Below are 14,702 nucleotides of genomic sequence, written 5' to 3' on the forward strand. Positions count from 1 at the left end.
GGTACCCCAATTTCAAGTTTTCTATACGTTTCATGGTCCCCTGAGTCCAAAAACATGATTTTGGGGTGTTGGTCTATGTGTGTATGTGTGTGTATGTCTGTGAACACGATAACTCCATTCCTAATCAACCGATTGACTTGAAATTTTTAACTTATGGTCCTTATACCATGAGGATCCGACAATAAGAAATTCAGTAAAATTGAATTCAAAATGGTGGAAAAAAAGGCGGATAATTACAAAAAAACCATGTTTTTCACGGTTTTCTCGAAAATGGCTCTAATGATTTTCTTAAAATTTATACCATGTATAGCTATTTATGAGCCCCATCAACTGACATGAGTCTCATTTCTGGGGAAATTGCAGGAGCTCCGTAATATTCTTGAGATAAGTGGCATATAATCACTAAAAAAAAATTTTTTTCAAGATTTTCTTGGAAACGGCTCTAACGATTTTCTTCAAATTTATACCATGTGCTTAAATCATTTATACCATGAGCTTACACTCATCATTTGTAAGCCCTATCAACTGACATGAGTCTCAATTCTGGGAAAATTGCAGGAGTTCCGTAATATTCTTGAGAAAAATGGCGGATAATTACTAAAAAACCATGTTTTTCACGATTTTCTCAAAAATGACTTGACCGATTTTTTCCAAATTCATACCCTGTATAGTTATTCATCAGCTCTATCAACTGGCATGAGTATTACCCCTGGGAAACTGATGGGGGGTCCAACCCATCCTTGAGAAATGGACTTTGTAACCTCCTTCTCGTTCATGAGGTAGGTAGGTAGAGCAGTTAATAAAAAGAACACATAGTCGAGATATTTCATCTGTAGAACAGCCGTTTTGACGACTTTTAAAAAAGTCATCGAATTTCACAACTTACACAAAGGAAAAAGTATTCTGAAAACAATTATATATACACATATACAGAAGTCTGATCGTAGTTTCAAATAATTATGTTGCCACCAATCGTCATTATGTTATTCATCTAAATTATTCTCGTTTAAGAATGGGGCTTACAGTTCAATGAGCAAGGAAAGTTGTGTGTGTGTACCACACCAGAATTTTTCAAATATTTTTCACCAATCATGTATCAAGGTGCGTACAGATTTACGCACCACAAACATTAGCAATTCACTTTTAATCAGCTGATGCCAAGCTTTTTATATCTGTATCTTACCGTTTCTGTAAAAATACAGATATAGTCAGCTGATTAAAAGTGGATTGGTCATGTACGCGGCGTGTATATCTGAAGTTCAAAACCAAAACAAAACTTTTTAGGTTATGTCGAACCAGGTGTAAAAGTTCGATAGTTAACAGCTTGACAGTTGTTATCATAAGTCACTAATCGATGTTTTCAGATTTCGATACAAGATGGCGGTCAAAAGCGTCCGAATCAAAAATTTAGGATTTTCCAAGAAAACTCACAAAGAAAATCTCAGAATAAATTGAAATGAGCGTTTTCACTGTCCGTAGGTCACTTTTCCTCCAATATGCGGCCATGGTAGACCAGGTTCCGTGTTAGAGCCAATGAGGTGGGCTTCTAAACACTTGACTAAGTAGCTCAGAAAATAACATTGTTACCTTTAAAAGCGTCTCTTTTGGGTATGGCGGGTTCACAGTGGACTGTAAGAGCGATCTCCTCGTTCTGGTAGGTGGTAGCACGTTCAGATAATCAGGACTCACTTGCACTGGCGATGATGAATACATGGGCCCATGTCAAGGCGAAGAGGTTACACAAAGAAGATCCAAATCTAGATATTTAGCAGAGTACTCTCACAATAACTTTTCCTAACTAGTCGCGGTAGTAGTTTGAATTCAAACAAGCGAAGGGGTAATACATTTATAACTTCTTTAAAAAGAGAAACAACCGTGTAGCATCAGGGCAGCAAGCTTCCTCAAGAAGCGGTTACAAGCGGAAGGGACTGGGAAGCAGAGCAAAGCCGGAGGGAGAACAGTGCCAACTACATATTGAACTAGGCGATCTCAGAGCGGCTTATGGCAGTGACATGCTAGATGGCCGTGGGTGAGCGCGGTCGATTCAAATGGCTGGCCCATACAGAACCAATTACGTTGATTAACAGCTGGAGTCAGAAAATTTACTTTCCCAAGTGGGGCAAAGTTGCAGTTTTTATGCTAATCTTTTTTCCCTCATCTCTTCCTTTGATTGAAAATGTTTCCCCGTGCTCCTTAATGGAATGATACATTCATCAATAATTCAAAAAAGCTGTGACTTTACACTAATTTCTTTTCAATCCATTTTGTGTTCAATTTTCTGGTTTTTCAAAATATAATTTGAACGTGGACTGTGACTACGCCCCGTTTCGGAAAGCCGATTTTCTGACTCCAGCTGTTTAAAGTCTAGAACTGAACTAAATCCCGAAGTCGGAAACCGACCCTGAATGATAATTATGTTTTGAATAATTGGCATATTCTTCTCAAAACTCGATGATAGCATAAATTGATAGTCGGTTCAGAGTGATAGAGATTGGGATCCAATCAAGATTGTTGACACAAAGTAGGCCTACAATGCAATACTGATTTTACTTTCCTTGTCCTATTATCATAGGTAAGGAAGGTATTGCTTTCAAAAAAAAATTAAGGTACCCCAGTTTCTAAACGTTTCAAGGTCCCCTGAGTCAAAAAAGGGGTTTTTGGGTATTGTTCTGTATTATGTGTCTGTGTACACGATATCTCATCTACCCAATTAACGGAATGACTTGAAATCTGGAACGTGAGGTCCTTACAATATAAGGATCCAACATGAACAATTTTGATCAAATGCAATTCAAGATGGCGGCTAAAATAGCGAAAATGTTGTCAAAAACAGGGTTTTTTGCGATTTTCTCAAAAACGGTTTCAATGATTTTGGTCAAATTCATACCTAAAAAAGTAAAAGAGAAAATCACATAAAAATCATAAAATCAAAAATCTCTAATTGACTGACTGACTGACTTATTGTTGATGCTTATGCATCTGGGGCTAAATTGACTAAAGATTGAGTAAAAACAAGACATGCTATCGTAATAAAAATTTTCTATTCATAAATAGCCACAGTAACCCCTAGAAGTGGTGCCCTCGTAGCACCAGTAGACCGAAGTAGGAGGACTAACACTAGGCGGAAAATTTCGGTCTGCTCCTGACACTGGTAACAGTGTTGGTAGCAGGCCGAGGACAGTGAGTGGTGCTGTGATACTTGTATCACAGTGCCACGCTAACTCAGTGCTGATCTTAACATCACTGCGGCCTGAGTATTCAGTAGCAGCTCGCACGCGTGGGAGAGTTGCAAGTTCTGCAGGAGAGGCCTTTGGGCCTATATACAGCAGGGGTGGAAGGTGGACACAGGAGTCGGCTCCTGTATCCGGGAATTTTGGGCTTCGGCCCCTCACACCTAAAAAAGTCATTGATAAGCTCTATCAACTGCCACAAGTCCCATATCTGTAAAAATTTCAGGAGCTCCGCCCCAGCAATGCAGATAGATTCCCAATTATCAGGCTTCAGATACAATTGAAACAAAAAAATCAAGTGGAAAAGATTGAGAATGAAAATCTCTACAATTGATGTTCAGTAACATTTTCACCTAAAATTGAAAATAAGCTTGAAATTCGAGAAAATACGATTATTCAATAATTATTGCAAACTGTTGGCAACTGTTGATTCTATTACATCATTCACTATGAAGAGATAGCAGACCACGTGTATCTGCAGCGCTATTGTCCTGTCATCAGCTGGCTCAGATCTTTGAATAGTAGACTTGAAATGCGCGTGAACACTAGCGTCAGTTGATCAATTTTCATAACGGCAAGGAAAGTTGTGTGAGTGCACCACACCAGATTTTTTGATTAGCAACAGGTGATAGAGACAATCAACAGGCTTCGACTGTTGACAACATCTGACATCTTCGTTCATCTGTGATCAAGGATGTCCACAAGGGGTCATTGGGTCAAAAATATTTGGTTACAATGATCAAAAGTATTTCCAAGGCTTATGTAGGCCTACCCATTCTCATTGGGCATCATTAAATCAATAGCCTACTATTTATGAGATTATGGGGCATCTATTTATCTTAATTGAATCGGCGGAAAGAGAAAGGGCCTCAGTCCACTGAACCAAACTTTCGGGAAAACACAAAAAAACTGTCCCCACACGTGATGCATACTCATACAACCAATTTGTATGCTAAATAAAAAATATGAAGATTACAAAACCGGTCTTTCTACTTTTAATAAAATCTGTGGTTTTTGACAATTATTTCATTCCCCCAGTTGCACAACCGTCAGTTAACTCTTAATCACGATCAAATGCTTTATTTTAATCCTGATTAGCGCTAACCGATGGGCTATGGTTGCACAAAACAGAAATTTCAAGCAATAACGCCGATTAAACTAATCGGCGTAAAAAAATGTTAATTGAAAAATTCACATGATTATAACTGCGATTAGCTGAAAGGAAGAGAATTTGCTCATCTATTTTACTATCCATGATGAACTGTGAGTAAAAATCCGTGTTTTGAACCATTTTTAAGGACACTACAGTCTTTGTGAATACAATTTTTGAATATTAGTTCTTTAATGTTGTTTTCCATCACGAACTGATTATTATTAAATCACTTTTTGCTATTAGAAAAAGGTGTGGCGCACTCAGATAACTTTCCTTGCTCATTGTACTGTAAGCCCCATTCTTAGAGGAGAATAATTTAGGGGAATAACACAATGACGATTGGCAGCAACATATTTGAAACTATGATCAGACTACTGTATATGGGTATAAATAATTGTTATCAGGGTACTTTTTCTTTTGTGTTAATTGTGAAATTCGATGATATTTTTTAAAAGTCGTCTATGAGTTCTTTCTATGAACTGCACCACCTACCTACCTACCTCATGCACGAGAAGGAGGTTACAAAGTCCATTTCTCAAGGATGGGGTGGACCCCCCATTAGTTTTCCAGAAAGGAGACTCATGCCAGTTAATAGAGCTGATACATAACTATACAGGGTATGAATTTGTAAGAAATCGGTCAAGTCATTTTTGAGAAAATTGTAAAAAACATGGTTTTTCAGTAATTATCTGCCATTTTTCTCTAGAATATTACGGAGCTCCTGCAATTCTTTTAGAAATGAGACTCATATCAGTTGATAGGGCCTATAAATGGTATCAATTTGAAGAAAATCGTTAGAGCCGTTTTTGGGAAAACTGTGAAAAACATGGCTTTTTAGTAATTATCCAACATTTTTTCCGCCATCTTGAATTGAATTTCATTGAATTTCTTATTGTCGGATCCTGATGGTATAAGGACCTTAAGTTTGAAATTTCAAGTCAATCGGTTAATTAGGAATGGAATTATCGTGTTCACAGACATACACACATACACACACACACACACACACACACACACACACACACACACACACATACACACATACACAGACCAACACCCAAAAATCATGTTTTTGGACTCAGGGGACCTTGAAACGTATAGAAATCTTGAAATTAGGGTACCTTGATTTTTTTTTGATTCAATGGTAGGCTACTAGTGTTATTGTTTATTGTTATTGTTATTTTTAGCCAAATCTTCAATTTCCTTATTCTCTACTTTGATTTCTTGCATCAGGTCGCTCATTGCATTTCATAACATAACCATAAACATTCTACTAGTTTGGTCCATTAGTACTTTTGTTAATGGGTCTAGTTCAGTGTTTGATAATTTATGCTATGTTTCCCCATGTGTTGTTCTGACTCCTGAAGCGCTGGATCTGCGAGCTCCTCTTCACCCCCCTCAGTGTCGACATCTGCTACCCCGGTGTTCAGCAGTGCATCGGTGGCTTTGATCTGAGTGAACGACAATTGCTGTAAACCTTGAGGGTCGTAAACTATAGAACTAACACTTCCGGGTTCCCTCTCCCGTGGCGTATTGACATCGTCCATTGTGTGTGGGATTCAATGTACTGGGAGTAGAAAAAGTGGGATCTGGGCAACTGCCGTTTATATATGAAACATCGGAATTAGCCGGCATATGATTCATATTGATATTGTGTTAAAATTGAAATTCAATGAAGTGGAAAAATTTAAGCAAAAAGGCCTTTATAGTGGTCCACAAGTTAGAGTTTACATGCATAAGTGAGTGAATAAAGTGGTGACAGTGATAAAAGTTTTCAAAACAAGGACAAAAACAATCAGGTGCATTAATTGCTATGTAATAATTCAAAGCTTATTATATCTTATTTTCTCTCCAGATCTGCTAATTTGCCTAGTATGCCTGTATTTATAACTATACGGCCTTCTTTCACAAACAATGTTATATAAAAAATGATCAAATGCCAAACTCCAAATAACTTATTGCTGATTGTAGCCAATATTATTTTTAAAGTGGCTTATACTTGACTTGTGAATGAATTGATAAAATTCAGCAATAAGAGCCCATAAAATATCCTAAAATATTGTTTCATATAATAAAATTAGTAGAATAATTATTACCCTCTTTCACATAAAATGCTTACTTTTTTAAAAATATTGTTGCTTGCAGTCACAAATAGTTTCTCATTGCCCATCGTTCATTCATGACAAATCCCAATCTATATTGACTTGTTCTATAGCTATCAGCGATATACAGCCCTGATTTGTACTCAATAATGCAATTTTATGAGCTCTGTTCTCATCACCAGCCCCATGTTGAATACGCCATGTTTGTGGCGCATTGGCCATCAATGTTGGGTGTCATGTTTGTGTAACGTTATTTTTGTATTTTTGACGTGACATGTGCCCTGCTTGGCCGCAGTCGGTAGAGCGAAGATTTGATATTTTTTGTGACTCCTGGAAGAAAAGTAACCCCAGTTCCTTACCAGCTCTTCTAGGAGCTCAGACAATTCTCTGCTTTTGATGGCTGCAAACGTCGGCCACTTTAACAGTTCACAGTTCTTATGACTGATTTGGTTGACTCCACGAATATAGATGCAGGAGATGTAGATAGATATAAGGGCTCTGATTCTTGTACCAGACAATATGGCATCGTCACCAATGCCACTCGCCACCATCCTACAAAGTGGTCAGCAATGTAAGATGATACCAAGTGGAATCAAAGGTGATACTCTAACAGAATACCTTATAAATTCTATTGATTTGTATTGCTGCTGCAACTTGATACTATGACACTTGAGTTTTTCCAAATCGGCTGAGATATTTCTGAATAATTAAAGCAAATCTTGAGAATGTATAATTTCCAAAGATTCAATAATCAATGCTGTATATCGCCGATTTATCCAACTTATTTGGTGAAGAATACAGTTGGTTGATAATTTAGATAATAGGTCAATACTGGCAATAAAATAGACTATAACAAGATTGGTCATGCATGAAGACAGGGTAATAAATAAAGGGTACACCATTCAACAAACATAAAAAATATAATTACATGAAATATCAACGAGCAATAATTATGAAAATAATATGAGAATATATATATATATATTATATATATATATATATATATATATATATATATATATATATATATATCAAAAATTATCTCAGATAGCTCACTAAGGATTTTACTTTGCTTATTTGCATCAATTAATACCATGTGCTTCTTTAATCAGCATATATACTTTCAACTTATACAGCTCAGTTGTTGACTTGCTGTTGCTTGTCGAATAAAACTCATTTCCAATAAATATGAAGAATATAAATATTAAAATATATATATCTCGGGGCTTGGGTTCGGCCTCTGGTGGAAATTAGATAGATTAATTTATCTTATGAACATGAGCTTCATAAAACTTCTAATAAATTAATGATAAAAAGATTGTGCCAAAATTTATTTTTCTTCGAAATTATAACTTTTCCAAGATAATATTTTATTAGAGTGCTGGATTAACGTTGTGATTTTCTCACAGTATCGGAGTAGTTTCATGATGTCATTCCGCACATTACGTAATTAAATTCTGATATTTCCTCTATTGTTTTCAAACGTTTTCCTAGAGTACTTAGAATTGTTGTAAACGCAAAATCCATTCTGTTGCTGAGTCTTCTAATTTGATCGAGGGAATTTTCCTGTATTCTGTCTTTGTTAGTTGTATTCCTTTCTCGTTCTATTGAGGGAAATTATTGTCGTCCCCACCACGTCCTTTGTAATTTGGTATTTTTCAATGCATAATAGTACCAGCCCTGATACCTATTTTTGAGCCTGGTTTGGTCAACTTGGAGACCTGAACAAGAGACCACTTTCATCATGTGTAGAGTACAGACATGTTTTCTGAGCTTAATTATTTATTGGCCTGATTGAATAATGCTTTTCCAGACAGTTTTTTATTCTCTCCTGGAGACTAAAATTATATTATTGGGAATCATTTATACCATCAGTTTGAAATCGCTAATCCTTTTATTAAATTATTAATGGCATAGTTATTTCCATTCAGAGCGGTTGACTGCTGCACTTTATTATTATTGTAGGCTATGGATTAGTGACAGTCGAAAACCCATTTAAGGGTGAGTAATGAATATTTTATAGTATTGTTGTATTGTATTTATTTTAATAATTTTGATATTACAGGTAACAACCCCTGATTTAACAATTCTTCGTTTTCAAATATTTTATAACTGAATTTCTTAGTCTTACATCTGAGATGTATGACAATATACTAATGTAAAAGGAAGTGATACTAAATGGAGTATCTTCCTATTCTTTATTTTATTGGTAGAGTAATTTATATCTCTGACCTTTTGTAATTGTGAGTAAGTTTGAAATACTCACTGGTAACTCTGTTCATCATTCTTTTAACTAGTAATTTCTTTTCATAATCCCATTCATTATAGATTTCAAATCCTACAATTAAAACCTATAATATTCCTCTAATTTTATATTTAATGTAAATTGTATGTATTGTATTCATTTGATGATTTCTTGAGAAATCATTCATTGAATACAATATTTAGTATGTTATTTATTCTAGCATTACTGAGTAGTTGTGACTTGTGTTGCAGGTTTTTTTTGTGTGTGTGTGTATTCTTGAATACTCATTCGAGGATCGTGCTGTAAATATGCCTTGCTGTCAAACGAGTGCTTACGAATTCGCCGACCGAGATGGCCGGTGATATCGGACATCTGACATTGCCGTGCGGGGCTGAAAGACGATCTTCGATCTGACGCCACTAGCCCGATGCCTGGAGGCCATCACCCTTCATCCTCACCCATCACCCTTTGGACACCGGACTCGAGGACGACAGATCTTAGATAAGTACTTGATACCCCCCACTACAATATCAGATGTGCCCCCGTAAATTTGGTCTCTTAAAGACGTATTATGTTTGGTCTCTTAAAGACGTATTATGTTTGGTCTCTTAAAGACGTATTATACTTGGTCTCTTAAAGACAGATTGATTATTCTATTATCCATGTAAAGATGTATTTTGTAATATTCTCTATTTTATTCTCATTATTATAAGAGCAGTCAGTCAACCGCATATCTATGTTTTTAATTCCAAGACCCTCAAACCACTAGAATTAGGATCACATCATTGATCAGATAAAAATCCGCAGATCTCAGGGTCTAGCACAATTTCAACAACTAAGCCTTCTCTGACAAAATCATTTGTCACCAGGAGTTCGGTTTCAAGATATATGAGTGTGCATACATAATAGATCAAAAATATTAATAGATCTTTCATCTGTGCATATTTAAATATTAAAATCTCATAAATTGTTCTTAAGAATATTCCCTTCACGTTTTAAGACTTGTGCAAGTTTTAATATTACTTTTAATATTTAAATAACTCTTTGATGAGCTAGCTCTATTTAATTGTGAATATTTTGTAGCACTGAGGGCCCTTCTCAATAACTTTTCAAATGAACTCACCTGTCGATTTTTCACAATTATGATGGCGAACTGGATTCTTTTCGGTGTCCTAGGCTTTTTCTGGTGGGCTGCTGTCGTCTTCTCCAATGGAATTATTTGAATTTGATGACTCATGTCATACTACGACTTCACTGAGTCTTATGAAATTTGATTTTTAATTATTCAAACAACTTTAAATTTATAAACATAAAAATTATTTAAAAAGGGATCTAGTCTTGTGCTCTCTAAATTGGTGGATGTCCCTGGTGACCTCTGCCAAGCAAGTGGGTTTGGATCTTCCCTATTCTTTTACAACCACACTTCTGATTTTCAATTTACATAGAATTTAAATATCCACTCTCATTGGTTGATTTAAAATACTCCGCTATGATGCAATTCAAAACTGTCAAATAGTCCAAACAACAATATCATATTTAATCTACCTAATGAGTGAATATTCTATTCTTAAATTCTTATTTCACATTAGTTACATAAATCTGTATGTTCTATAAAGATTACAATTCCTTGTTGTTTATATAAATAATATGTTTATATTTTGAATTAATTTGCTCTTACCACCGGTCAAATACTGCATTGTGATTGGTACATCCCAAAACTACATCATGTATCCATGCACTGAATAAAGTTAGATCCCATTTCCTTCATCTTTTTATTTTGTTTTTTGTATTTTGTTCATGCTCATTTGATATGATAAATATTTTTGTGTTTTCTTAATCGCTTTTCGTTTACATTGATTTGGCATGCTTGCTTACCCTCCGATCATAGTCTAAGCAAATGCTATTCACATGCAACCAATTCGCCACAAGGTGTCTGACTAATTCTCAAAATATACGGTTTGACCTATTACTAAGGTCGCCGACTAGTAAATACCAAAGAACCTAACCTCAAAATAGTATATATTTTAAATTATTAAATATATAGCAATAATACTTTTATTTTCATTTGGCTGTTCAAAATCATAGCCTTGAGAACAGTTATTATCTAATCTAGACCATTGACACCGTATCTGGTGATAACAATACAGCTGCTTGCTTGAGACCTATCAATTTCCATTCATTACAAGATTTTGGGGAATATCCAAAATTATATTCTTACGGCAGGAAATTCAAAATTAAGTTGGTAACAATGTCTGTGGTTATATAAGAATCATCAATGGCTCTATGGCTACATATTTATGATAAAATCTCAATCTAGAAATCCAATGAAATAATAATGTTTATCTAAATCATAAATAAATAATAACTTCTCATCTTCTAATAACAAATAATGTTTCTTTTCTATTGACAGTAATAATCATTTCAACTCCAAGCAATGAGAAATGTAGCAAACACACATTATGAAATTCAAATTTTCAGGTTAAATAATAAATTACCATTTGAAATCCATGTAAATAAAATTAATAAAATAACATTAGAATATACTACAATAAAATATTTTCTGTTGTCTTTGTTATTTTATGAATATTTCTAAGTTTACTTAAAGTATTTTTCAGTAATTTTAGTCAACCATAATTCTAAATATCTGAATCCTGATTTTAGCTGGATGAAATGAAGTTAGGTACAATTCTTTCCACTAGGCTGCACACTTGTCGGTTCAGCCATTTTGCAGCCATCCCAATCAGCTATCAACAATGTTGTTGACTGTTGACTATTTATAAGCCCTATCAACTGACATATGAGTCTCATTTCTGGAAAAATTGCAGGAGTTGTGTAATATTCTTGAGAAAAATGGTGGATAATCACAAAAAACCATGTTTTTCATGGTTTTCTTGAAAACGGCTCTAACGATTTTCTTCAAATTTATACCATGGATATTAGATAATTGAAAATCTGAAATAAAATAAACTTTGCATAGATGAGGCGGAGCTCCTGAAGTTATTACAGATATGGGACTTGTGGCAGTTGATAGAGCTTATCAATGACTATTTCAGGTATAACTTCAATCAAAATCGTTGGAGCCGTTTTCGAGAAAATCGCGAAAAACCCTGTTTTTGACAACATCTTTGCCATCTTGAATCACATTTGATCGAAATTGTTCGTGTGGGATCCTTATATTGTATGGACCTCACGTTCCAAATTTCAAACACACACACACACACACATACAGACCAAAAACCACTTTTTTAGACTCAGGGGACCTTGAAATGTATAGAAATTTAGAAATTGGGGTACCTTAATGGAAAAAATGGCGGATAATTACTAAAAAACCATGTTTTTGTCAAGATTTTCTGAAAAACGGCTCTAACGACTTTCTTCAAATTTATACCATGGATAGCTATTTATAAGCCCTATCAACTGACACAAGTCTTATTTCTGGGAAAATTGCAGGAGATCCATAATATTCTCGGGAAAAATGGCTGATAATTACTAGAAAACCATGTTTTTCACGATTTTCTCAAAAATAACTCCATGATTTTTTTCAAATTCATACCCTGTATAGTTATTTATCAGCTCTATCTACTGGCATGAATCTCCTTTCTGGGAAACTAATGGGGGGTCCACCCCATCCTTGAGAAATGAACTAAGTAACCTCCTTCTCGTGCGTGAGGTAGGTAGGTAGCACAGTTCATAAAAAGAACACATAGTCGAGTTATTTCATCTGTAGAACAGCTGTTCTGACGACTTTTGAAAAATCATCGAATTTTACAATTTACATGAAGGGGAAAGTACTCTGAAAACAATTATATATACACATATTATACAGAAGTCTGATCGTAGTTTCAAATATGTTGCCGCCAATCGTCATTATGTTATTCCCCTAAATTATTCTCGTTTAAGAACGGGGCTTACAGTTCAATGAGCAAGGAAAGTTGTGTGAGTGTATCACATCAGATTTTCCTCTTTTTCGTTCCTTCCCTGAAAATTTACAAAAATATCATTCTGTATAGACTAGAATCTCTAGCCAGCCATGATCTTTTAAAATTGCGTTGAAAAACTGCCTTGTATATAATGTACTCTTAAAAGTGAACACTGCTATTCTACAATCACCAATCAGCAATATTGTTTGAAGTGACGTATTCCTTGTTCAAATCTTACAGAGTTCCAACACCTGATAGCAATCAAATTCTTATTGATCTCAAGCAGTCGGTGCTAATCAAGATGAACAAAGTGTCTTCTTCTCTGGAATTACCGTACAGAAAGAATAATAAAATTTCTGATGAACAACTTGTCTTAATCCAACTTGTCTTCTTGAGATTTTTAATATTTTCATATTATTTATCATCCCAGGACAATCCATTATTTTTATGCCAAATTTTAGAGTTGAAAAATATTAAGGATTTTGTCATCGTATTTGACAAAACGCACAACTGTAGCGCTAGAGATTTAACACATGCGAATTGAGATAAACTTTTCTCGAGGTAGAGAGTCCCGAGTCCCGAACGATCAACCAGAAACAGCTGTTTTTCTTTACATCAATATTTTTCAAGTGCGGCGAACTTGAAAGCGCGTAGCATATCGAGAGCTAAGAACCGAGACAAACGTACAGCTGTCATGTAATTGATCGACCTAAAATAGGAAAATTTCATCTCAAAATTCACGAAAAAACTATAACAAAATAATTTTAATTGTACTGTAAATTTTACTTCGAGTTATCCAACTCGTAATTACATTATACTATTTATTTTACTATATTTAGAATTTTGTTTTAATTATTTGGTGAGAGTCACTTAGAACTGTTAGCATTCTGCTCAAATCAATCAATGCTTCTTATGAATAATTAATAATTATTAAATGAAAATTCCAATTAAATGCTGTAAATCACCCCGAAGACTTCTCCTACACTGCAAATATATTTTTTCCTTCGTTCAATAATTATTAATTCATTTGCATTTGAATAAATGCAATATCTCAGTAATTTCCATGTGTAGACTGGCTGGCCGCTATGGCTTCGTATAAAATGAGCGCTGCTATCCAGAGATTGTCAGTTTGGTGTAAGGGTAAGCATTCCTGACCAGCAATTAGGAGGTACCAGGATTGATTCTCGGGCTGGCAAATAATTTTTGAATTAGCAGGATTTCCATCTAGCTGTTTACCCTGTTGTCAATATTTGCAGTAGCAGAAGTCTTCAGGGTGATTTACAGCATTTAATTTGAATTTTCGTTTATTAATAATTATTCATTCATTAGCATTTGAATAAATGTAAATTATTATCACAGTAATTTCCATCAATTTTTCCTATGGAACCAATGCTAAAAATAGTGACAGCTCAAAGTGAATCTCATAATGGATAATTTATTGTTGTGTCTGCTAGAAAATTATAATTAGGTTCTATAGTGAGGTCCACGTTTTAACCTGTTACCCTCCGTAGAAGGCATTGACAAGACAGAGGATCGGCAATGTTGTTCTCCTATCTTTCTCCACTGCCATTATAACGTGGACCTCATTATAGGTTTGTTGTGAAAGTTAAGTTGAAAAATTACAATACTAGAAAATTTGTTATTTATCTAGTTATGTATTAAATTTATTTTCATATTTTGATTAAATGATAAATTTGATGAACTTGTAATGATTAGTTAGTATATGCCTAATTTATTTGCATGTCAATAAATTCTGAAGTATCCCAATAAGTAGTTTGAACTGTTCTCAAAACATAGTATACAACGAAATTTTCACTCCTAATTTGTTATTATGATCAGAAGATGTATAATTTAGTTTGTTAATGTTAATTTGAACCAATTTAATCTCAAGGTAAAATGGATCTTGAATTCTCTTCCAATTTATAATTTTTTACCGAGTTTATAGGATTTGGAAGACTAGAGTTATAAAAGTATTTCAAGTTTCCACTTATATCCTACCCTGTCAACTTAAATATTCTCTAATACCGTAATCTATTGATTACTCTGATTTAT

The sequence above is a fragment of the Nilaparvata lugens genome, chromosome 9 (assembly GCF_014356525.2).
Source record: "Nilaparvata lugens isolate BPH chromosome 9, ASM1435652v1, whole genome shotgun sequence".
In the NCBI taxonomy this organism is placed as follows: domain Eukaryota; kingdom Metazoa; phylum Arthropoda; class Insecta; order Hemiptera; family Delphacidae; genus Nilaparvata; species Nilaparvata lugens.